The sequence below is a fragment of the Hemiscyllium ocellatum genome, chromosome 17 (assembly GCF_020745735.1).
Source record: "Hemiscyllium ocellatum isolate sHemOce1 chromosome 17, sHemOce1.pat.X.cur, whole genome shotgun sequence".
In the NCBI taxonomy this organism is placed as follows: domain Eukaryota; kingdom Metazoa; phylum Chordata; class Chondrichthyes; order Orectolobiformes; family Hemiscylliidae; genus Hemiscyllium; species Hemiscyllium ocellatum.
Genome location: NC_083417.1, coordinates 64381441 through 64409128, shown reverse-complemented (window position 1 = coordinate 64409128; position 27688 = coordinate 64381441).

Genomic DNA, 27688 nt, shown 5'->3' with positions numbered 1-27688 from the left:
AGAAACTCAATCAGAGCTAGAAATCATCTCAAAACTCGAAAGCAAATGAAGTTTAATCAGATTGATTAGAACTCCAAACATAACATACTTTTTGTGTACATTATGTAATATGTGCCCGATTGAGGAAGTTCTGGACAAATTGCAAACATATGGTAATTGAAAATCATCTAGAATAATGTGCTTCTCCCTATACATAGACGACTGTTGGCCCATTTTGATGCTATCAAAATTTAAAACAAAGAATTATGCATGCTGGAAATCTGAAGCAAAACCACATGTTGCTGGCGAAACTCAGAAAGTCTGACAGTGTCGATGAAGAGACAACAATTAAATTATCAACTCCAGTGATCCCTGTTCCGAATTGATAGCAGCTAGGAAAATGCAGCTGTCATGAAATTCATTGCATGCTGGCGTTTACATTGAATTCATAGTTGCAGATGATGTGAGAAACGTTAAAATGACAGAAGTAACCTTTCGAATGCTGTTCTAATCATAAAACTACCGAATATAAATCCGAATTATATTTAATTTCTCATATCAAAATCCGATAACAACTTTGTTTGTCTTCTACACCTCAGCGAACCCAAGCTCACTGTGGATTGCCTGCAGGCCACTTGAAATGAATTCCACTGTTGTCTCGGATTCTCGCGTATGAAGCAGTTGCATTTCATCCGTGGAACTCACGATCACCTGATATAAAAATGACATTGAGAACGCAATAGTGACAGGTATAGCTAATATGAAGAACCCCGATGGGCTGTATGGAATTTCCAACTCTTTGGTTGAGATGCAACCTATCCCAAGTTACACCAGGTATATCTGTTCACCTTTTCCTAACTCACTGCAGGAAATCGGAAATTCAGAAATTTTCTGAACACTGTTCAGAAAATCGGCGTTTGGTAGCTTTTCTGGTAATTATTTTGAAATACCACCTAAAGTAATAAATTAGTGATATTGTCAAACATTGGATTTGCAGATTGAACGAGTACTGGCCTTTGATGAGATGATATGCACAGAGAAAACGTGAATGTAGAAAAATGAAGAATGAATTTCAGAATACTCCCATTTATAGAAAGAAACGGTCCAAATAGAAACCATACGTATTGGGAACATACATTTAGATACAAGCGTCATGCGATTGGTGTCCATATTTTGTAATCAAGCTTTTCCGAAATGGACATCTCCTGAAGCAGTTGGGACCCGACTCCAACCTCCTTGCACAGCGGTAGGAAAACTACCACCCATCCACAAGAAATTTTGCTTTCATTTATCTGTTACGTCAACTCAGGCTTCTGCATGCCGTGTGATGCTACCCACCAGAGATGTAACAATACACTGATATCGTAACATAGAAAGTCAAGTATTTGGTTAAAATTTTTTCAACTGTTTTTCTGAACAAAACCTCACCAAGTCTGTTATAATTTATATTCAGCCGATACGTTTCTCTAATTGAGACTTTATAATGCTACAATATTAGCTCTATCGGGCATAGGTCTGAATTCAATAAACACAGAGTCCATACGACCTACTACAAATCAACATTGGCTGTTTTCTCTTGGTGAGTGATGTTCCCACGTGAGTGTTTTGAGTTCTATGGTGCTTTGCTGTGTTGTGATTGCCAATCTCATTCATGTTATTGAATATGAAATTGTTGAAGGTAAAGTCATTTGAATAATCCATGCATTTCCTGAATGGGGATGCCAATTTCCTTTTTGCTAATGTTAACAACCACCGAGCTCACAACTATCCATGTGGCATCACAAAATATTAAATATTTTATGGGTTCTGACATTTTTAAAGAACTACTGAAATAGTCTCAGCTGTGCTGTTCCTCAATTTTTCTCATTTTCAACTCCTAAATAATTCCTCATGTATTCTGCTTGCAACAGCCAGTCAATTTGAGGTCACTTGTCATTATAAAGAATTGTTGGAATCGACCAATGTTATGTATGCATTTAATCTGCTGTTAATTTAAAGATACTACCAGAGAGAATAAACTACAATCCGTTTTGAGCCCATGAGGCTTTGAACAGAATTTGCACAGCTCTCCACCAATGGTATTTTGTTTTGCCACAATAGATTTTCCAATAGCAGTTTACTGTTGCACCATCGAAAAGGTGATAATGCATTAACTGAAGTGGTGGTGCATCTTTCAAAAAAAAACAACAATGCAAGTAAAAGGTCAATGTTTGGGAGAACGATTAGTTGTACAGAAGGCTGCATCATTTTAACCTTATTGCCTTAACCACCCACCGAATTAATATTGAAAATTGTGAGTTGCTAATTAAGCAAAGTAACGGATGAGTCTCAATCTTTCAGCTCAAGAGCACCAACACATAGTTCTAAAAGTAATTTGTGCATTGACTGATAGTGGAGAGGTGAACTATTTTATTTTACTAATCCTAATCTTCCAATGTGTATACCATTTTTAAATGCACCCATGTTTGGATTTCATCAATCATACAATTTACAGACTGTGAAATGTTCAGCATTGAGAACAAGTCAGCAAAGCTCCTTTACTCAACAACAAATTGATATTTTACGCCCAGGACAAATTACTTTAATGAAGAAGCAGGTATTGACAAGTGTCAGATTGGATGCAAAGATACAACCTTAATAAACCTATTAAAGAAACAGCAAACACAATGAGGTGAAAGAAGAACAATGAAACACACACACACACACACACACACACACACACACACACACACACACACACACACACACACACACACACACACACACACACACACACACACACACACACACACACACACACACACACACACACTCTTCTGGAACTGAGTGTTGTCTCCGAACATCTGTAGTTTGTTGATTTCTAGTTACTTTTATACGGACGTAGATCCAATAAAATCCTGTTCAAAACACTTTCGTATTGCAAACATGATATTTGATGAGTTTACCAACTCATTCATTATGCGAAAGAGTTACAAAGGAAGAGTGGTGGAACAATTAGCTGTTGTCTCCGTGTCCAGATAATAATTTTCTCTCCTTGAATTCAAAAATGTAATATTCTTTTCCCAATTACAAACAGCTCATATTTTTGACTGTGACAGTTCTCCAGACTGAATCATTCCAGATAAGCTTCCCTTCTTCTTGCATTTGGACCCCTTGTTGCAGTTGTATACGTTTATCTTATTCATGTGTTATTTGCTGTAGGTTAAAGATATATATGTGGCCTGAACAGCCTGCTCGTAATATTTGGATCACATCACTTCATTGCACACTTGGCACAAAAGAACTGTCGCTTAGACAAACTTAGTTACAAGGCTTTGAAGCATGGAAGAACACAAGCAATAAAAGCAAAGATTCACATTCAGTCCATCGTTGTATACTGCTGCTCATGTTGATACTTAGTTAATCACGTTGATTTTGCCTTGCGATGTACATCAGCTGAAAGTGACAGGGCTGCAATAACAAACAATATCAAAATACACTTATATTCTGATTTTTGAACTGTCAATAAAAGATTGGGGTTGTGGTTAGCAAACATTACCATCTCAGTGTCACTGTTTATGGGCCTATACTTCAAAGCAATTCCAGTAGTCCCTTCGCAAAGGCAAAAAAAACCTCACATGACACTGGGTTGTATTCCAACAGGTTTATTTGAAATCATATGCTTTCAGAGCCCCAGCTCCTTCCTCAGGCAGCTAGGAAGAGAGAATACATCGGAAACAGAACTGAGAAATAAAAGGTCAAAGGGTCACACAGTTCATGTGAATATATTGAACAAACCTAGATGGCTATGCAGTCTTTAATCAGTTAGATTGGAGGTGCAGTTTTCAGTTAATTAATATGGAAATCCCAGAATTTCTTTCAAGTCACTACCCCAAGATAACTTCAGGCTTTATCAGAATAAAGATCATACCTCAAGTGAGGCAATACATTTTAGATGTGAGGCAATGTTTCAAGCGTATTTGTATTTCAACTTGGAGCCAGATTGGTTTTATTTCCAAAGTGGGAATTTATAAAATGCCACACTAACTGACTGTCTATAGATAGTCATAGTGTCCTAAAACATGACAGGCCCTTTGGTGCAAACTGGTCCATGCCACAAAAAAATGTCCATCTACACTAATTCCAGTTCCCTGCACTTTACCACTGTCCTTATAGAACATAGAACAGTACAACACACTCCAGGCTGTTTGTCCCTCAATGTTGTGCTGGCCTTTTATCCTACTCTAATATATGCCCTTCATTGTTCTATCTTCCATGTACCTATCCAAGAGTTGCTTAAATGTCCCTTTTTACTTCTCTCCTAAGATAACGAATCAGTGGAATTCACTATGGCAGTGTACAGTAGATCCTCCTATTCCTTTCTTATCTATGTGTTCATCCAACTGCCTTTTCAATATTATTATTGCATCTACCTCAACAACTTCCACTGGCAGCTCATTCCATCTGCTTACTACCCTCTTTGTAAAAATGTTGCCCCTCAGGTTCCCTTTTATTCTATCTCCTCTAAACTGAGACTGATGCCCTCTAGTTCTCGATTATCCAACCCTGGAAAAAAAGACTGTGTGCCTTCACCCTACCCATGCCTCACACTATCTGATACACTTCAAAAGATTGCCTCTCAGTCTATGCACGACAGAAAAATGTCCTACCTTGTTTAATCTCTCCCTATAACGCAAACAGTTGAGTCCTGGAAACATCCACGCACTGCACTATTTTCAGTTTAATAACATCCTTCCTATAGCAAGGTAACCAATTCTGAAAACAATATTCCAAGCGCAGTCTCACCAATGTCCTATACAACTGCAACATATCTTCCCAAATTCAATATTCAATGATCTGACTGATGAAGGCCAGAGGTGCCAAAATCTTTCCTCATTACCCTGTCTCCCTGTGACTTCACTTTCAGAGAACTGTGAACCTGAGCTCCAAGTTCCCCCTGTTCCCCTACACTCCTCAAGGCTGAACCATTCACCATGAAACTCGTACCTTGATTTGCCTTTCCAAAATGCAACGCCTCACACTTATCTATATTAAACTTCATTTGCCATTTCTTGGCCCACTTCTCCAGCTGATCAATATCCTGCTGCATTTTCTGATAACCTTCCTTCCTCCCTGCCCATAATAACACTTATTTTAATGTGATCTACAAACTTATTAATCATGCCTTGTAAATTCTCATCCAAATCATTAATATAATCAACAAAAGCAATAGGTCCAGCACCAACACCTGAGGCACACCACTAGTTACAGGCCTCCAGTCCAACAAACATCCTTCCACTATTACCCTGTGCTTCCTACCATCAAGTAAATTGAGAACCTCATTTGCCAACTCCCCCTGGATTCCATGTGATCTAATCTTCCAGAGCAGCCCACCAATTGGAATTTTATCAAAGGCCTTACTGAAATCCATGTAGATGAGGAATACCGCTCTGCCCTCATCAACATTCTTGACTCCTTCATTGTGTGGCTTTTGAACAAAATAGAATGCATCTGCAAATACAAGTCTGCAAATGCAAATTCACCCCATAGATCTATATCTGTGTGTGCATGTGTATGTGTGTGTGTGAGAGAGAGAGAGAGAGAGAACTTATGTATGAGAGGGCGTGTTTGATGGAGCGAGTGTGTCTGTGCATGTGCACATGCTCTTGAGAGAATGTGTTGCTTGAGAGAGGAAGTGTGTGTAACTGTGTGGATGTATATGTTTGTGAGAGCATGCATGTGAGTTTGTGTGTGCTTGAGAGAGCGTGAGGGTGTGTGAGGGAATGTGTGCGTATGAGAGAGCGTGAGTGTTAATATGTTGTGTGTATGAGAGAGGGTCCGTATTTGTGTGAGAGTATGTGTGTACATGTTTGGGTGCATATCAGTATGTGTATAGTGGGTCATCTGTAGTGTGACATGAATTTAATGTCCGGATTGAGGCTGCCCTCATGGATACCGAACATGATTGTCGGCCTCTATTCGGCAACTCTGCATTCTCACGTGTCCCGAAGTCTGCCTAGGAGGATGTTCAACCTGAAGATCCGAGGTTGAATGTCCTTGACCACTGAAGTACTCCCCCTGAACCTGTGTTAACGTAAACGTCTGAAACTGTATCCCACTGGCAGGTGTTTTACAAGTTTCAGGGGTCTGTCACTCAAACAAGGAAACAAGAGACAGTTTTGTGCAATAACTCAGGTAACTTTGCTCAGGTTATAAATATTACCTTTTAAAGCAGGACAGTGACTTCACAGATATTTGAGCTTTAGGAAGAGGCAGAACGGGCTCGGGCAGCTTTCCAGGTACATCGGAGGCTGGAGTGGGTGAGGGGTGTGACCTTATAGAGATTTAAACAAACCTTCAATTTCTTTAGTCATCCATCATTCCCTGTGCCTTCCAGTCTATCCTTTCATCCTAACACGAATGTACTTTCTCTGACTCTCATTATCTCATGTCTGAAGGCTTTCTTTTTTCGAGGCATCCTTTTACCTGTGAACAATTTTCCCCCAATCAGCTTTTGAAAGCTCTTGCCTAATGCAGTCGAAATTGGCATTTCTCCAATTTAGAACTTCAACTTTTAGATCTGGTTTATCCATTTCCATCACTATTTTAAAACTAATAGAATTTGGGCTCCAACCCAAAGTGCTGCCCCTCTGACACCCCAAACACCTGCCCTGTATTATTTCCCAAGAGTAAGTCAAGCTTTGCACTTCATTATAAGTACATCCACAAACTGAATCAGAAAATTTTCATGTACACACTTAACAAATTCCTCTCCATCTAAGCCCTTAGCACTATGGTAGTCCCAGTCTCTGTTTGGAAAGTTAAAATCCTCTATAATAACCAATCCATTATTCTTTAGATCACTGAGATCTCCTTACAAATGTGTTTCTCAGTTTCCCTCTGAAGATTAGGAGGGCGATAATGCTATCCCAGTAATGTGGTCATCCTCTTCTTATTTCTCAGTTCCATGCAAATAAATTCCCTAGATATATTTCTGGGAATATCCTCTCTGTCATGCTATCCTTTATCAAAAACACCACTCCTCTCCTCTCTTGCCTCCATTTCTATCCTTCCTGTAGCATTTGTATTCTGTATCATTAAGCTGCCAGACCTGTCCATCTCTGAGCCATGCTTCCATAATTGCTATGATTTCGCAATCCCATTGTCCTAACCATGCCCTGAGTTCATTTTCCTTCCCTGTTAGGCCCCTTGCCTTGAAATAAATGCAGTTTAATTTATCAGTCCTCTCTTGTTCTCTGCTTTGACCCTGCCTGCACTGACTGTTTAACTCGCTTCTGTTTTCAACTGAACGAGTCTCAGATTGGTCTCTTTCTTCACTGTCTCGTGGATTCCACCCTGCCACCTTACTAGTTTAAAATCACCCGAGTAGCTCGAACAAATCACCCTGCTGTATATTAGGCCCTCACAGTTTAGGTGCAGTCCGTCCTTTTTGTACACTTCTATCCGAAAAGAGAATCCAATGATCCAAAAATCTGAATCCTTCTCGCATACACCAGTTCCTTAGCCATGCATTCATCTGCTCTATCCTCCCATTCCTGCCCTCACTAGCTTGTAGCACCAGGAGTAATCAAGGTATTACTCCTCTCGAGGACTTCCTTTATAAATTCCCGCCTAACTCTCTGTAATCTCCCTTCAGAATCTCAACCTTTTCCCTTCCTATGCCATTGGTTCCAATGTAGACAATGACTTCCTGCCAGCCTTCCTCCCCCTTGTAAGCATTCTGCACCTTCTTGATCCTGGCACCAGGGAAGCAACATGCCATTTTGATTTTTCACTGCTGGCCACAGAAATATCTGTTTGTACCTCCGACTAGAGAGTCCCTGAACACAATTGATTTCTTGGAACCTGACGTACACGTCATTGCATTAGAGCCAGTCTCAATACCAGAAAATTGGCTGTTCGTGCTACGCCCCCCTGACAATCCATTACCCCTTAGATTTTCCAACACACTCTTACCATTCCTGGAGTTACCCCATCGATGTGACTGTATCTGAGACTTTTCTCCCTTCCTATATCTGCCATCCATCACACCCCCTTGCTCTTGTAAATTCCTCATTGCCTCTAACTGTCTCTCCAACCATATGTAGACTTAGGATCCAAGGTTGACATCCTTCAACTAATGTGTATTAATAGTGTGCTAATTTCTAAAAAAAAAAATCTGAAAGGATATTAGAATCAACAATTAGTAACCTAAATACACAGGTAAAAATTTAATTTTCATGTAAAGGCTGTATTTAATTAATCGTTAAATGTCGAGGAATAAAAGGTAGAAGAATGCAGTTGCTCTAATTTCTTGACAAAGGGCAATTAGTTGAGAATTTTTCAACCTTGGATCCATGGATCTGAAATTAAATATACCCTTCTCAAACTTAGAGCTGTAACTTTAAACATTAGATTATCGTCGTTACCCTGTTTCAATCCCATGGTTCATTATTTTGTCAAATGAAATTAAGTGCACGACCACATGATGCAGGAACATCAAGATCTACTTTGTTACTCTTTAACCAAATATTAGATTAATCAACTTCAAAATGTGATTATGACTGATCTAAAATCAATCACTAAATGTTAGGTTCTCTGCTTATCCTGTAATATACCTGTTCCATGTTCTTGAAGTAGCACTTATTATCTGACAGATCTGTCAGTGTCTATACCACATAGCATCAGAGATAGTGTTTCAGCATGTTAACGTACACAGTAATCTTTTTTCTTGCAGTCAAGGGTATCAATCGAACAATTTACTTCGCCTGTTGTATAGTTAGAAGGAGGATGTGCTATTTTCAATTTTCTGGCATCAATTCTGATATTTGAGTTAAATCTTGCAACAGCCATCAGATTTGCTTTCCTTCAGAGTGTGGATGTGATTATTGGTGCACTTTTTCCTGCTCAGCTGTGACAAAGGTCTGGCGTCTTCCCACCAGCATACTTTGAATGATGATAATGTAACATTGCATCTGGAGATGGGGTAAGTCTTTAAGGGAAGATACCAGCCTCAGCATTCGAAAATAAGATGGCTTTGTAAGCCGATGAATGCTGTTGCAGTTGAGAAATTGTTGACAAATTTTCCAGAGATAACAAACGACAGCCTGATAGAATTATCAAATGTATTACCGTCCAGAGCCAGGAAGACAAAGATAATTGATCTGCTACACCAGCATTTGGACTTTCTAGAATACAAGAAAGAACTGTTATTTCAAGGGAGGTATTGGGGTCAGTTAAGATTGTGTGACAGTTAAATCTGCTTGAACACGAGAGAAAACACAGCAACTTTCTAGGGAATGAAATATAAAGAAGAAGGAGTTCATGCAAAAAGTATAAAAGCAAGAGTTAAACAATAGCTGGAATACCGTGAACAGTTTTGGTGTCCTGATCTAGGGAAGGATTTGCCACGTTGAGGCAATCAATCAAGGTTGTCCATCTATATTCAAGGTTTGGAGGGACTATATTATGAGGGGGGATTGAGTATAGACCCTAATCACTCTTTGGAAGTTGGATGAACACCTTCTGACAACGAATGATTCTTTAGGATCTTTACAGGGTACATCCTGAGATGCTGTTTCAGATCTTGAGAGAATATGGTGCCTGTGGGCATAATCTCAGAGTAAAGGGATGCTCACTTAAGACCGAGATTAGGGTGAATTTCTTTTACTGGTTGGTAGTGAATCCTTGGACTTGTACGCCAGACAATTTGTGAAGCAGATTCAAAACTGATACGGGCAGGTTTGAAAATCAGTAAGAGTACCAACACATGGAGGAAAAAGGCAGAAAAACGAAGTTGACGTTTATCTTTTCAATGGTTTAATTCTGCTCCCATTTTATGTTCTTTCATAAGCTAATGATAGAGTATGGGATAAATAGAGTGGAAGCCGGAAAGAAGATGAAAAGGGAATTGGACCATAATATTTTGAGGTTGAAGAAAAGAGGCAAAATGTATTTCATGAAAGTGACAGCAAATAATGACATAACATGAAAATATGTCAGTTGTGGAAAATGGGGAAATCATGGCCATGAAATCCAGTAAGGAAATGTTTAACTTTGGAAAGGCTCCACTTATACATTAGGAGGAAAATAATGCGGAGGTATTAACACATCAGTTGAGAAATTAGCAAGAGAAATGAAGTGGCATAAGGTGAACTGGACATTCAAATTGCTTTGCACAGGCCCTGGTGGAACAGTTAAAACTTTGAGCGTTTCTATAAATTTTGATGCCATGAAAAAGACTAATTCTGGTGGAAGTCATTTAGTTCATGGAGCATGTAGTTTCAAAATCCAAAGAGAAGTTTGTAAATGTCTGGATGTGGCCCATGTGTAATACCCAAATGGCGTTACCACCTTCCAAACAAAAATCACAAGTGAAAAGCATGCCCACTGGCTGGAGCTGAATGGAGTAAATCTGGCCAATTGAGACAGTTTAAGAAATAATATGATCTAACAGCAACTTCCTAACCCCAATGAACAAAATCCTTGAAAAATAAAATTTGCAGATACGTTGAAGAAAAAAATGGAAAACAAGAATAAGTCCAAGAAAATAATGATACAATGTAGCTTAAAAGTGAGCGTTCCTACCTCAAGTCAAAAAGAATGAAAGGATATAATGGACTATCAACTTGAAGTCACAGTGTAATTTAAACTCACACATGAGTAGCTAATTTAGTACTGGCAAGCGTTTTACCATGGTGGGTATGTGAGAGTCAGGCAGGCTAACATAAATTGAACATGTTTGACGAATTGACAACATAAATATCAACAACCGAGTATGAGTTGATCGCGATTACAGAGTGACCAAGTTTGGCTTCCGTATACTCAAAGATATTCAATACTCTGGGAGAACAGGTAAAACGGAAGAGGAGATGAGGTTAATACAGTTTGATAATAAAGGAAAATACCATTGTGGTAGTGACTGGTGATTTGAATGACATCCATCCTGAAGAAGAAGTCAGTTTGAGTGGAAATAAGAAATAGCCTGGCAAAGAAATCATGGCTTGGAGTTGTAAATGTGCCATCGATTTTCCTCACTTTTGGATATGGTGAGCAGCAAGTAAAGTCGACAAGATTGAGTGAAGTGTAGATAAATCGCTGTTTCACTTGGAATGTGCGTCCGGGCCCTTGGGTAGTGAGGAGGGAGGAGTAAAAGGACATGTGTTCCAACTTCTGTGATTCCATGGGAAGGTACTGCGGAGTGTGGGGCGGCATTTGGAGTGGAGGAGGAGTGGAGCAAGATATCCTGCAGGGAGCTGTTCATGTGGAGAGCTGACAAAGGAGGCAGCAGCAATATATATTTGGTTGTGGTATTCTGTTGGAGGTGGCAGAAATGATGGCATGCAGTCCTTTGGGAGTCGATGCTGGTGCTCAAAAACGTGGTTCCCGCCTACGTGGAAGAGATGAAGTGCAGAGTGGTGAACCGCTTTGCAGAACACCTACGTTCTGTCTGCAAAAATGATCTGGAGCTTCTTATTGCCTGCCTCATTTCGATGAAGGGTTTATGCCCACAACGTCGACTTTCCTGCTCCTCGGATGCTGCCTGACGGGCTGTACTTTTCCAATGTCACACTTTTCAAGTGCCACTTCAACACGCCACTGTGTTCCCTGGCCATCTTTGTATCGGGTCTGCTGCTTCTCTCTGCCTGAGGCAACAGACAACAGTTAACCACAATGGAATGGATTTTGCAAGGCAGAGTACAATTTACTTTAATCAATTTACTCTTTTATTCTAAAATCTATCAAAAATACCAAGTATCAGAAATATCCAAATATCAAAATATTCCCAAATACAACTTGTTAGCAGTTAAAGTGAACTACACAAGTCACCCTCTGCTACTTTAAAACTGCCCTGAAATCGAAACACATTACCTCAGAATAGTCAGGTGGCCAGTCTGCATAGTTCCTTCATTCTTTTCCGCCCACCTCCTGGCGAGGGGTTGCTCTGGTGTTGTTCTCTCCAGGAGTAATGCTCGAGGGTGAAATTCGTGTTGTGGTTCAACCCTGATCGGATCGTCTGTTCAGCTTTCGTCAAATCAGAGATGTTGCGTCATATTGATCAGTGCCAATCATTCCTTCAGGTACCAGTAATGTTCGCCTTATCCTTAACTGGTCTGAGTATCAGCCATTGTGCTCATGACTCTTACCAGTTCATTAGCTCACCTTGAATAACTCACAATTTCTCCATTCGAGCTTGAATCGTTTCTAACCACTGCCAACAGCGAGAGACAAAGTTAAAAATCACACAACACCAGGTTATCGTCCAACAGTTTTATTTTGAAGCGTTAGTCTTCGCTGCACTGCTTTTTCATCCGGTGATCGTGAAACAGGACCAGCAGACACAGAGTTTACAGCAAATGATTACAGTTGTGCAATGATACATTCAACAAAGAGAAATTGTTAAGCATTTCATCTTTTAGAATGAATTTGCTGATTCCGTTCTTTAATATGTTAATCTGAGAACTTCTCCTCAGTCACATTCTCAAGATCATTCAAGGTTTTATGAGACAGATGACATCTCAGCTCAGACAAAGCCTGAAAGTTGTGAAGTGAGAGTCTGTCTGTATCCCATTCTCGAGTCAGACTGGTTCTATTTCCAAAGTGGAATTCACAAAATTTATGTGCATTGACTGCTTGCAGTTTCTGCATTTTTGAGCGAAATAGAATGCATTCATAAATTTAATTCGTCAAACACAATTTCACCCTATAAGCATATATGTTGTGTTCGTGCAGAAGAGGGAGATGGAGTGAGTGTGGGTGCGTGAGTGTGAGTGCACGTGAGAGAGTATGTGCTTGCGTGTGTGAAAGCTTGGTAAAGTGCGGATGTGAGTGCGATGGGGTACAAGCCTGTGAGGGGGTGTGTGCTTGGGTGTGGGTGTCGGAGGTGCATGTGTGTGCGTATGAGAGAGAGCCTGTGTATGAGAGAGGGTCTGTGTGAGTATCTGAGTATGTAAGTGTGTGTACTTGTGTGTGTGTATACGATGTTGGAGTGGGGTCCCATGTCGTGTGACATTAACCCAATGTCATTGTCGAAGCCATTCTCATGGTACCATACTTGTCTCGCAGCTACTGCTCTGCTCCTTTGCTATCACGCGATCTCTCTCTCTCTCTCCTGCACGCCACACACATATAAGTTTATGGGGTGATTTTGTATTTGCAGAATTAAACTTCCAAATGCGTTCTATTTTCCTTAAAAATGCAGTAACTACAAGCAGTCAATGCAGGCAATGCATTCATATAATATTTTTAAATTCTGCTTTGGAATAGAACCAGTCTGACTCAAGTTTGGGATACAGACAGACTCTTACTTCGCAGCTGTAAAACGTTGTCTGAGTTGAGATGTCAGCTTTTGTTATAAAAACCTTAAATTATTTTGAAAATGTGCTTTAAAAGCACTTCTGGGATTTACATATTAAAGAACCATAACCAGCAAATCCATTCTAAAAGATGAATGACTGAGCAATCTAGGTTTGTTCAATGTATCATTTGCATCAAAGTCATCTTTTACTATCTATTCTGGGTCTTCTGGTCCTGTTTCACAACCACCTGATGAAGAAGCAGCACTTCGAAAGTTAGTGCTTCCAAATAAACCTGCTGGACTGTAACTTGTTGTTGTGTGATTCTTAACTTTGTCCACCCCAGCCGAACATCAGCACCTCCAAATAACAGTGAGAACGCTGACAAGTTCAAAGATGTGCAGCTTAGGTAAATTGGCCATGCTAAATTGCTCACAGTGTTCAGGAAAATGAAGGCGAGCTGCATTAGTCAGGACAAATGTAGAGAAATAGTGTGAGGGAATGGGTTTGGGTGGGATACATTTTGGAGCGTTGGTATGGACTTGTTGTGCCAAATGGCCCATTTCCACACTGTAAGGATTCTCTGAATTCTATTCTATTAGTTTTAGGAAAATCGAAAAACCAGGATTACATTACTTGGCAAAAAAGCAAATTCTAACTCCTTCTGCTCGCACAGTGCCAGGAAAGTTCCTCAATTCTTGAGTTTTAAGAAATTCAAACTTTCTGATCAGAGTATTGTGCACTTCAGACAAATTGCATTCAATATTTTCAGACATTATTATATACGTTTGAAGCAAGCCCGGCATGACATTTCCTGTTTCAGAGTTAGGAACAGCACTACTGCACTACTGGATCCTTACTTTGGATTAGAGTGGTGCTGGAAAAGCACAGCAATTCAGCCAGCATCTAAGGAGCAGGAAAATCGACGTTTCGGGCAAAAGAAGCGCAGGGTGACTTGTGTACTTTCCTTTAACTGCTTACAAATTGTATTTGGGAATATTTTGATATTTGGATATTTTTGATACTTGGTATTTTGATGCATTTTTGACTAAAAGAGTAACTTGATTAAGGCAATTTGTTCTCTGCCTTGCAAAATTCATTCCATTGTGGTGAACTGTTGTCTCAGACAGATGCAAGCAGCAAACCCGATACAAAGATGGCCAGGGAACACAGTAGCGTGTGGAAGTGTCACTTGAAAAGAGTGACGCTTTCGCCGAAAACGTCAATTTTCGTGCTCCTCGGATGCTGCCTGAACTGCTGTGCTTTTCCAGCACCACTGTAATCCAGAATCTGGTTTCCAGCATCTGCTGTCAGTGTTTTTACCGACTGGAGCCTTGCACCATGTCCTCAATTGCACCTATTCAAATTGGATTCACTTGCCTTCATGGGTTCATAATTTAGCTATTATTTCAAATAAATGAACATCCAAACTGACAACAACCCGTATTTGACTCAATACCGCTTCTCCAATTTGATACAATTGTTTGTGCGCTCAACGTGCAATGTGCTGCTGCATCTTGGTCTTCCCTTTCCCTATTACCTCGTCAACCTTTGTTGCATGTCATCACCTGGTTTTCTCTTTACTGCCATGTTTCCATCCTCTGTCACAAAAAAAACAAATGAATTCTTTGTCATAGAAAGCGGTTGAATGTTTTCATGAAGGAGTTAGATACAGTTCTTAAAGATAAAGAGATCAAAGGGTGTGAGGAAAAAGCAAAAACAGGGTGCTCAGTTAGATGATTAGCCATGATCATATTAAACATTGGAGCAGGTTTGAGAGGCCAAATGGCCAACTCCTGCCCCTATCCGGAATCAATCCGCATTTCTGAAAGGCATAGCATGGCTCATTAACTTGATTATGATTTTCCTAAATAATAGAGAATGTGGAAGTTCTGATATATGGTACTTCGAAAAAAGTTCTGCAAGGATTATTTAACATCCATTTGAAAAGCGTGCCGCTATTGCAGTATGTTCCATTACTGTCTGTCTTGGTTTTTGTGTTCTCTTTTTGAAGTGTAATTTGCAACCAGAATATTCTAGCACAGAAAGGAAATCCCAACTCACTGAGAGATGACTGACACAAAACCTGCCTAATTCCATGGACGGAGGACGAAGTTGAGTGGAGAAACTCGGGCAATCTCCATTTATGAAGAGAAAGTTGAGAGGAGATTTGATGCACTTGTTCATATTGTATGAACTCCGAAAGGAATGGATTAGAGCCTACTGATCACATTAAAGAAGTGAGAAGAACCACAGTCTTCCATTATGGTAAAAGTCAAAACAAATGCCATGTGTCCAAAATTGTGGTTAAGATCTGGACGCACTGACCAGGAGAACGATGGAGTCAGATCAACTCGTGGTTAGAAATAGTATGAACAACAGCAGTGTGAGTAAACCTCACATTTGAAAATGAAATGGCTTTTCCGAAACTATGCTTCCAGTGGTACGTGTGATTTCAGACGTGAAATAAACACAGAAACTACAAAGTAACGTTGAACACATGAGGCTCAAAATACCAACTGCACTCTCAGAATGTTAAACGTCATTGCGACATACATCGCAGAAAACAAACCGGAAACGGATCTCAGCAGTTACCAACTCGCACTAACTGTACAGAGTCGTCAGTTGAATCCATTGCTTAGAATGACAGCGAGGATGAATTTTCTCTGTTTGATTCTACTTGAATCTATTCTTACCGGTACTTGATTATTAAATTGACTGGGCTGCTTTAATTAATTAAATGCTTTCGAAGCAGCTCCTCGTTCATTTAAAGAATATTAATGCATCTCTCTGTTGAAGTATTGAATTCTTCTATCTTGATGCCGTATACGACAGTTATCTTTATCTTACTTTGTTTCTAACAGCTGCGGATCACACTTCGCTCAATGTTACTCAAACGCCCAAAGAAATGACTGTGAACCAAGGGGAGGATGGTCAATTCGAATGCACATTCCCCAGCTCTCGGCTCGGTTCAAAACCAAAGGTTATTTGGTGGAAGCAGTTTGGAAAGGACGATTTTCAGAAGGGTTTCAGAAAACGAGTTGGTGCTGCCGATGGAACATCAGCTTTCTGTAACTTGCTGAGCGTTACCATTCAATATTCTGGAGTCTACCACTGCGGTGTGATTTATGATGGAATAGGTCAAATAAATGGAACTGGTTCTCATTTATTTGTGCACGGTAAGTGAGAGCACGATACTGTGTGAAATATTTCGAAGTAACAAGATATTTTCTGATTGCTTATTTCATGAACGTTTGCAGCTTAATCATGGGGACTGATCATTTGAGCAGTGGCCTCCACTTAGTAATTCGATTCTCTTGAAAGTATTGTAATTGGACAATCAATATCACAGGCAGAAAACTGAAACTTTTATAACTATTAACCATCATAATTCCAAAGGCACCTTAAATACCAGGTGTTTACCAGTAGAATTTCTGATACATATACTCGACAACAAGCAACTTATGTTAATGCGAGCACAACAATCCAGCTAATCTGTGTTGTGACATTGATGTCCTGACTCCCCCCAATTACTCCTTCTGAAGTTAAAGCATACAGAAATTTGCTCTTTCATAACTTTCGCGTCATGGTTTGAAAATCAGAGTGAATTTACTTACTGATGAAGGGGAGCAATGCAAAAGAAGTCATATTTTGAAGCATACAACGCAGTAGAATCAGTGCCCTCCAATCAGTATCTAAAACAATACAGATAATCTGTACCTCCTGGCGTTCAACAGATTTAATATATTTCGTGAGTTTTCAAAACTTTGGTTTGGAAATTTGGCTAACGTAATAATCGTCACTTGAACGACAAGGAGCATTTTCATCGTTACTCTTCATGTGAGAGTCAAAGCACAAGGGCTGATGAACATTACTTTCTTTCTCTTTTCCACTGCCCTGGCTCAATTGAAGTAATTTATTCAAATACGAGAGACAAACATTTCTGAGCAAATTTTTCTGTTGATAAAAATGCAAGTATTGGAGCTGATACTTCAAGTAATGGTGAATAAATGCCACAGTTCGAAAGCTTGCACATTAAGTTATGTACACAATAAGCTGTGTCTTTGAATGCTGAGATTGTGATAAAACTGAGCGGTTGAAAAGCATACTCAAATTTAACATTTTCCGGTTTTGTACTATAAACTTGGCTTTTTCAATTCTCTTCATGCAGTTTCCCCAGTACCACTGAAAATTACGTCCAAGTTAGATAAAGAATCCTCGCCAGTTTCTTTGACCCTTCTGTGTGAAACAGTTCCATTTTATCCGGACGATTTCACTCTCGCCTGGTATATAAACAGCTCCGAAACTACAGTCGGAATAAATACTAATCAGGTGCAGAACGGCGAGGGTTTGTATGAAGTATTCAGTTCTTTGGCTGTGTCTCAACCTCCTTCGAGTAATACCATCTATACCTGTTCGGTATCTCACGTCTCCCTAAAGACTCCTGCTGTCGTCGTCCACACTATTTTCACACTTTCTGGAGACCAACAAGGCGAGTCAACGATTGTTATAGTATGTAACGAAATGCATCGCATAATGTATGCATGTTATGGAACTAATCTGCAGTGTTTTCGTGGTAAATGCCATATTTTAATTCCTTATATTAAGTTGTGATTTGAGTTGAAAGCAACAAAAACTTATTTACGTTCTAATTCCTTCATTTCTGTCGTAATAATAATGTTCAGCCGTGAGCTGCTCTATCCGTTTCTGCCTTCATCTCATTCATCAGTTTTGCTTACGTGTAAAAATACTTTATTCCTGACGACTGCCTACTTTCCCTATACTGTTGCAGGGAGGTCATTATTTTGTTTGGTTTCGCTCAACCTGCATTCCCCGTTGGTTGTGTCCAGGGCAGAATTTTAATACATCCCTTACCAAGTACTGTATTATCTCTCGACTATCCACGGCACGTTTAATCAGGATCGCGCTCACAATGAACATAAAGCTTATGTGAGGACGAGACTTGTCTATGGTGCGGCAAAATTAATGCATTAACTTTGACAATGTATTGTCCTGTCGTAAAACGACAATTTACAAAGCAGTAGATGTCTTTTGTTATACAATGAATATCAAAAAGACAGTTCACTTATTTGCAAAAGGTTCATAATCCGATCGCCCCTTTTCAGAATTTGATGTGACCAGCGAAGAAAATGCTTGTGAAATCATGACTCTAACTTCACGAAAACGTGTGTTAATCCGTAACAAAGTCAAGAAAAACAGTATTTTAATCCAAGGGTAATCGCCCAGTTTTGTGTCCTGACCTTTGCAAAACTGTCCTTTGTGATGTACAAACCAACAATCCATTCCAGAAACTAATTTCGAATTTGCCATCTATTGGAAATGGAAGTGACTTCGACATTCAACTGAAAGCATATTTGGCACTTCTTCTTTTTCACTGCCCTTCAATAATGCGGTTCTTATAGTTCTTAATAGTTCCTATCCAAGCACCACCAGCAATTAATGTCCTCTTAACTTTGCAGATTGTATCAACAGTTCACTCATCTTTTGGACTCCAATTTGTGCGGCAGTTGGATTTTCGTTTCTCATGCTCGTGACCATAATTGTAAAGCGATATGGACTTCGATCTAACAGAAGTAAGAAATACTGTCAACTTTTGATTATGGATCCAGTTGATGTCTGAGGACAATAAAGGGGTTGAAGGTGAATTAGCATGTTCTGGAGAAAGCCAAATGATTTAAAGGTGAAAACGCAATTGCTTACTTTCTAAGCGAGTTCAGATTGTTTCAGACCCATTTCATAACGCAGAAATAGTTATAATTTTGTTATCAGAATGTTAATAATTCTCAGGCGTATTAATTTCCAAGGAAAAAGTCCCTTTCGAACATTACCAGCTTCATTTCTGGCAGGCTACAATTCATTAGAATGTTAATATTTCTCAGGAGTATTAGTTTCCAAAGAAAGAGGTCACTTTTGAACATAACTAATGAACTGTACCCTGCCAGAAATGAAGCTGGCAATGTGATTCTTCTTCTGAGCAATGATTCTTCCTTTAAAGACGGGAAGATTAGAAACTGCTGTTGAGCATGTCATATTCTCCCTTCTTCATTATTGTTGTGCATCAACTGAACATTGACAGTCTTTTTCTATCGCTTTGATTCAGAAATGTAATGTTTCATTTTCCAGACGGAAACTGAGTTAATAATTCCATCTCATAGTATAATTATATTTCATTGGTATGCAGATGATGGAGAATGCACAAGGCAACCGGATCATCGTGACAAGATGGTGAGTTCATTCCTTTATCACCACAGGGGTTTGCAAAGTCCGGGACGTATACAATGATGGCAGAAATATGCTAATCACCTCTGAACGTTTTCGGGTTATTTATTGAAGTAAATGCTCACTCAACGATGTTTGGAATACAGTTGGTGCAATGCTCTTTTTGATAAATAGTGTTAATTGGATTTTTAAAATCTGGTCATATTATTGAAAATGTTTCTAGCTAATAACACTTCACACTTTCAGTCATTATTTCGATTGAAATTAAATCCTCTCCAATGCCGACACTTTTTGACATTGAAACATTGTGTTACGAAATGCACGTGAAAGCTTGTAAAATTGCCCACAATGCAGAAATGTTTGCAATCACGTGAATATATCTGAAACGTGGATTCTGCACGCGATGTCGGGCCAATGGTACATTTGTTCTCTGCTTGGCGAACGAATTGTTGAAGGCACGAAATAGGGACTTAATGAAATATTTTGCATCTGTCCCTCACAGGAAGTGCCGTCGGAGGGTGTACAATACACTACGGTAGAATTCAGCAGAGGCAAGAGAACTCCAAGACGTATATTTGAAGTAGAGAGAAATAAATACGCTGAGGTAAAGCTGAATAACCAAAGAAGAATTTACATTATTAAGATGAAATCGAGATTCAGGATGTCAGTGAAGGCTTTTGCCTCAGTTGACATTGATCATGTGAGATACAGAAAATCAGTTCCATGTCCTTCTGATGACCACTTTGCAGGCATCCTGTTCCATATTACCTCAACAATATTTCTAAATGCTGCCTTCACAGGTCGCACAAGACGCTGTCGCTGATAAGGTGACATATACTACACTAACGTTGAGTAGTCCAATGAAACCGGAGAAGTGCCACAATCCCAAAAAAGGTACAGAGTATGCAGCGCTGCAGACTGGAAGACGAAAAGGAACAAAAGATAATGAAGCACCAGCAAGAAATGGCAAGCCGTAACAAATAAGACGCAGAAGATACTTGAACGTGTTTAGATTGCATTTTTTTTCAGATTTGAACTTCAGACGTGTTAAATTTCACTTCTCCGTGTATAAGCATTGCAGCGATATATCAGATAGCAATAGTTCGTACTTGTACTCTAATACGAGATTAATTTTACTTAGTTGTTGTCAAGACCACCAATGACCTGTGTTGAAAGTCGGGTGGAAAGACACTTTGAGTACAAGGAATGCTGCCTCGCTTGCTCTCTTCTTGTGCATCCAATTACTGAACTCTTGCATCATCTCAGAATCTATGCTTTACCCTACTATTAACGAAGTCTCAAGCCGTGTAACTTGGTCTTGCAGATGAGCAATTCTTTATCAATAGGACATTGAACCTGATGTTGGCTCTGTGCTCTATCAGTCTAACCCGACAATCAGTGCCAACAGTTTAAGAGCCAAAGGCACATCATGGGTAGCCAGCAGGCAGCCATGTCTCAAAACCTTGGTGGTACTAAGCATTCAAGATGTCTTGCAACATGAAGTGAAGAGCAATCTCTAATACAATTCTAAAGGACATGGAAAAGTGAGGTCCCTGATCAGGTTGGTCTTGGTCAGTGTCTGCAGTCTAAGGACTGCAATATCCCCAGTCCTGTAGCTTCACGAGATTAGTCCAAGGGTGGGATTAAAACTACTCGGCAGATTGATAGACACGAGTGAAGAATATGGCCACAACTTGCCCAGAGCAATCCCATTAGGTCCATTCACGGGAACTAAACGGAAAGTGTGATGAGAAATGAAAATGTCTCAGAGGATGAATGAGTAAAAGGGAGGGGACAGGAAAATGAAGTTGAGGACGAGAGAAAATCAATCATATTTGTGTCGAATGGCGGAGCTGAATGGAGGGATGGCATTGGTTTTACCTGCTTGTGGCTCTTATATTCTTATGCTCTTAGGAGTGTGAATCTCTTTGCTCAAAAAGCAGTGGATATAGAATCTTAAAATAATTTAAAGCAGAAATTGTTAGATTGTTGATGACCAGGGGAATGAAAAATTGAGGCTAATATTTGATCGGTCATGATCTTATTCAATGGCCGATCGTAGCTGAAGGGTTGAGCTGTCGGGTTTCTTTTCTATGTTCACCTGGGACCAACATAGGGAGACTGTTGTCACTTGAAGGAGTCATGGCAATCTGATCGTGCAGTCTGGATGCTTCAGGATAAGTGGGGGATGTAGAACTGACAATTGTGAAAGGGTTGCAGCAACTGTGTTTGAAAGACCACGTCATGTAAAAGGACAGTTAGAAATGTAGTAAGGGAGAAACGTGGTTCTTCTGTCGGACCAGTCACTGTGACAAGGAGGAGGATAAGTGTAAGACCATGCCTGGTATGGTCACCTCATATTCCAAGGTACCACTGTTTTCTTCGATCTTGCTGGAATTCTGAACTGGACAATGTGAATCACAATGGCAACGAATATAGATAATGAGTGTCTCCACTTGTGCAGCAGGGGGCTGTAGGAATCTTCTAATATGAGATCTTTATCAGAAAAGCATAGCACATAGATACCCATAACTAAACCCTCCTAACGCCTGGCAACAATGAAGCCATTGACCCATGTGTCGTCCTTATCTCACAGGTGCGAATAAAATTACTTGACACCTGCACTTTTGTACTGAAAGGAAAAGGAAATGTGTCAGGATATTTCACGGGATTGTGTCAACATAACCTATTGTTCAAAATTCTCTCAGCAATTTGTACTTCCCTGTCCCTATCAATGTGTGCCAGCGTTGGCTCTGGTTCAACAGGAGCAAGCCTGCCTAAGCATGGAAATTGTCCCCCTTGGACATTTAGCAGGAAAGCCTCGGCATTTGTGTCTGTCATAAATAATGCTTCGATTATAAGTTTTTAATCCTGAATGGCTCAATTGTTAGGCAAAAATACCAAAGGGGAAATTTTGTACTCAGTGTTTTATTACTTAATATGAGACCCAATTTTCGAATCATAGAATCCCTACAGTGTGGAAACAGGCCATTCGTCCACACTGACCCTCTGAAAAATATTCCACCAAGACCCATTTCCCTACCCTATTACTCTATATTTCCCATGACTATTGCACCTAATCTAGACATCCCCGAACACTGTGGGCAAGTTAGCATGGCAAATTGACCTAACCTGCACATCTGTGGACCGTGGCAGGAAACCGGTGCACTCGGAGGAAACCCATGCAAACTCGGGGAAATTGTGCAAACTACATATAAAAGACAGTCGCCCGAGAGTGGATTCGAATCTGGCAGTGAGGCTACAAACATGAACACAGATTCCGTTTTTCAATACCATGACTCTGTTCGTTTTGTACATTAAGTTTCCACTTAATTAATGCATTTGCTGTACAAATTTCTTTGGAAATATTTCAGTTAAGTTGAAGTATACCATTTCTTGCAATAAAGTGACTTGATACAACAATTTCATTATGACATTGTGTTCTTCAGAGATTTGGCCTTTTTGGAAGACAAGAAGTGTCGAGAGGCTATGCTATCTTCATTTTCCAAATGTCGCACAGTGATTCATAGCATAGCGGTCAGAGCTTTGACCTCGGCTATGCTCAATGTGCATTAATGCATTCTTAAGCCATCCCAAAGCATGTTCCATATGTTTGCAGATGGCCTTTATATGAGAGTTAGCTGTAAAGAGATTCCAGAAATGGTTATCTTTCAGTTAAACATGAGGTTACCATTTGGCAGTGAAAGCAGGAAATCAGGTGGCGTGGGAAATGCGGCGGTGGTGGTCATTTGGAATTGGGGGAGGTGGAGCTGGTTGCTATGGGCACGTGTTGAATGGTGGGAGTGGTGAGTGTGAAGCTGAGATCTGAATAATGTTATATACAAGTCGTATACAGTTAGCATGGCTTCGCAGCAGTTACTGAGGAAGCACTTTGCATGATCACCTCCAAAGCTAAAATATTAGAATGGAGTTGCAGGGATATATACCACAAAAGTATAGGGCCTCAATGAGACTAAACCAGCAACACTCTTTGCAGCTTTGGTATCTGCTTATAAAAAAGTATGATCTCGCAAAAGATGGAATGCAACAAAGCTTTTCCTGAATAATTCCTGGGATCTCAAAACTTGAATATCTGCACAAACTGAATCGCTAACAATGACTTTGAAAGAAAGGAGGGCTTTTACAGAAGCTAACGTGGGCGGCAGGGTGGCACAGTGGTTAGCACTGCTGCCTCACAGCGCCTGAGACCTGGGTTCAATTCCCGACTGAGGCGACTGACTGTGTGGAGTTTGCACATTCTCCCCGTGTCTGCGTGGGTTTCCTCCGGGTGCTCCGGTTTTCTCCCACAGTCTAAAGATGTGCGGGTCAGGTCAAATGGCCTTAGTGTTAGGTAAGGGGTAAATGTAGGGGTATGGGTGGGTTGCGCTTCGGCGGGTCGGTGTGGACTTGTTGGGCCGAAGGGCCTGTTTCCAACACTGTAAGTAATCTAATCTAATCTAATCTAATAAAATTCGAACAGAACAAGACAGGGTACGTACAGACAGGATGACGAAGTATGCTGACGTTGAAAGGTTCGGGAGACCGAAAGGCCAGCTTAAATAGAAATAATTGAATGTGAGTTGATAGCCATTGCAAAGACATGTTTGCAGAGCGGCAAATTTTGATAAAACGGGACGAGGTGCAGTTGTTTTATTAATAAAGGCAAATATTAGTATGTTAGTGACTGGTAGTATAAATGCAATTTATCCAGCTGTGGATTCAGTTTGAGTGGACATAAGAATTAACATGGCAAAGAATTAATGACTTGCTGTATGCCACCGATTTGCCTCACTCTTCAACATGGTGAGCAGCGAGTACAGTGGATGAGTTTGAATGAAGTACAGGTAAATAGCTGCTTCAATTGGAATATGAGCCTGGGGCCTTGGATAGTGAGGAGGGAGGAAGCAAATGAAACAGCATTACACCATCGGCGATTGTCTGGGAAGGCACCGTGGTGTTTGGGGCCACATTTGGAATGGAGCAGGAGCAGGCCAAGCTTTCGCACTGGAAACTGTCTGTGCTGCTGGCTAACAATTGAGGGGACGTGGGCATCCGACTGGAGCTCTCTGAAGTGGTGACTTTTAATCCTTTCAATGTTGATGGGAGTGCTCACAATGTGGTCGCCTATACAAGTGACCATGCTCAGACTGGGGGACCGCTTTAGAGAACACCTACATTGTATCTGCAAAAAAATCATCTTGAGCTCCCTATTGACTGCAACTTTAATGCACCATTGTGTTCTGAGGCCAACATCTTTCAAGCAGGCTTGCTGCAGCACTCCAGTGAAAGCTAGTGCAAGCTAGAAGAATGGCATTTCATTCTCAGCTTGGGGAACCTGCAGTCTTTCCGATTCAGTCTCGAGTTCAACCACTCAATGTCCTGATTTCCAGTATCTGCAGTTCTGTGTTGTTACATTGAGGTACTGATTTCTAATGTAGCTCCTAACTATTCAAAATATTTCAGAAAAAGCATTCTTTCTTGTCCTATCAGTGTCACTGCTTCCAGCATAAATATCAGCACCTGGATCCTTCCCGTCCCTCTGCAAGTTTTGTTCCACTCCAGATGAGATATTTTTAACCTTTCCATCGGATAGGCAACACAGTCTTTGCGTCTCTTCCTCTTGGTGCGGAGAACAGTTTCTATTTCCCTAATCATATTGTGCCCTATTTGTACTACATTCTTCCTTCCGTCACTTGAATGTCTCCCTGTATCAAAGTGACCTGTTGAGTCACTCATCCTCTACAATTAAAAATCACAAATTGTAGCATCTTCTGAAGGAAAGGCAGTCTCGATTTCTTTTGGATGAAAGAGATATACTGCAGAGAATAGAGAGACAACGTTTCTGTCTGCATCTGTTGTGCTGGTTTCTCTTTTGATCTGACTCACAGCCGAAGCCTATGTGCTGACTGATAGCCGATACCCTTGTGCTCGACAGGCGCAGGGCTGTTGTGATTGAATAGTCTCTCGTTCACAAACTAATCAGCTTCACGTGTAAGCAACCCCATGGCTTGAAATTCCTTACTTGCTGGAGATGTAGTAATCCTAGTTAATCTCTGTGTTTTAAAACTAATCTTTCTCATTTTATTCCGCAGGATTAAGAAACACAAAATTATAAAGAAAATACTTTCAATGTGTACTTAACTTAAAATGTGCTACAACAGTTAAAGAAGGAAGCTTCCCAGTACCTTTTCAAGGGCAACTCGCATTGGGCAACGAATGCTGATTCAATCAATGATGGCCATATACTTTGAGTGAAGAATATTTTTAAAGATTCTTCAGGTATTGAGCGAGGTGTAATGTATCCAAATTTGCTGATGTCACAAAAATAGATGGGAGGAGCTGTTGCAATAGGACTTATGGAATCTTAGAAAGGATCTAAATTAGTCAAATGCATGAGCACATATCTGGCTTTTTGAATTAAATGTAAGAAATTGTGAGATCATTTATGTTTTGTGGGAAGTGCATTTATCAAATGAAGACAACATCAAAAACATGCAAAGCCAAGGGATCTGGGCATTCTTGTGCATGAATCATAAACACATATATGTAAGTTCGGTCTATAGGCCATACTGTCTACTACAAATCAGCATATCCTGAGTGATAATCCGAAGTTAATGATTAGAGTTCTGTGTTGTTTTGTTGTCTTGTGATTGCCAGTCTTGTTTATGTTACTGATATGAAATCGTTGACAGTTCAGTCTATGGAATAATCTCCTGAATTTCTCATGTCCTTTTTGCAAATATTACACAGTTACCGAGTTCACATCTATCCATGTGGAATTTTAAAATATCAAATATATTCTTGGACCTGACATTTTTAAAGATTCATTCAAATCATCTCAGCCATCCTCTTTCGTCAACCAGTGCATTTTCCAATTTTGAATTTATTACAATTCTTCACATATTCTGCTTCCAACAGTGATTACGGTTTGGAGTTCCTTTACCCTTTAAGGAAAGAATCAATCAAACCGACTTATGTCATCTTTTCATCTTTTTTAAACTGTTGTTACTTCAAAGTTACTATGATAGAGAGTAAAACCCAATCTATTTTTCTTCAAGCTATGAAGCATTGAATAGAACGAGCACAGCTCTATAGAAATGGTACTGTATTTTATTTCTTCACAACAGATTTTTCAATAGCAATCTCTCGTTGCAATATCAAAAACAATTCATAGAGTCATAGAGATGTATAGCATGGAAACAGACCCTTTGGTCCAACCCATCTGTGCTGTCTTGATATCACAACCCAATATGCCAGCTCCCAGCCCATATCCCTCCAAACCCTTCCAATTCATATCACCAACCAAATGCCTCTCAAATGTTGCAATTGTACCAACCTCTACTCCTTCCTCTGGCAGCTCATTCCATACCCGTCTCACCCACTGTGTGAAAAAGATGCCCCTTTGGTCTCTTTTATATCTTTTCCCTCTCACCCTAAATCTATGCCCTCTAGTTCTGGACAGCCTGACCCCAGGGAAAAGACTTTGCCTACTTATGCTATCCACGCCCCTCATAATGTAGTTAACTTCTGTAAGGCCACCCCTTAGCCTCCCATGTTCCAGAGAAAACAGCCCGGGCCTGTTCAGCCTCTCCCTAAAGCTCAAATCTTCCAACCCTGGCAGCATCTGTAAATCATTTCTGAACCCTTTCAAGTTTCACAACATTTTTCCAACAGGAAGGAGAACAGAAATGCACGCAATATTCCAATAGTGGCCAAACCAATGTGCTGTACAGCCGCAACACTACCTCGCAACTCCTGTATTCAATACACTGACCAATAAAGGAAAGCATACCAAACGCCTTCTTCACTATCCTATCTACCTACGACTCCACTTTCAAGGAGCTATGAACCTGCACTCCAAGGTCTCTTTGCTCAGCAACACCCCCTAGGACCTTACCATTAAGTGTATAAGTCCTGATAGGATTTGCTTTCCCAAAAATGCAGCACCTCGCATTGATCTGAATTCAACTCTATTTGCCATTTCTCAGCCCATTGGCCCATCTCGTCCTGATCCTGTTGTAATCTGAGGTAACCCTCTTCGCTGTTCACTACACCTCCAATTTTAGTGTTAGCTGCAAACTTACTAATTGTACCTCTTATGCTCACATCCAAATCAGTTATGTAAATGACAAAAATTAGAGGAGCCTACACTGATCCTTGTGGAACTCCATTGATCACAGGCCTCCAGTCTAAAA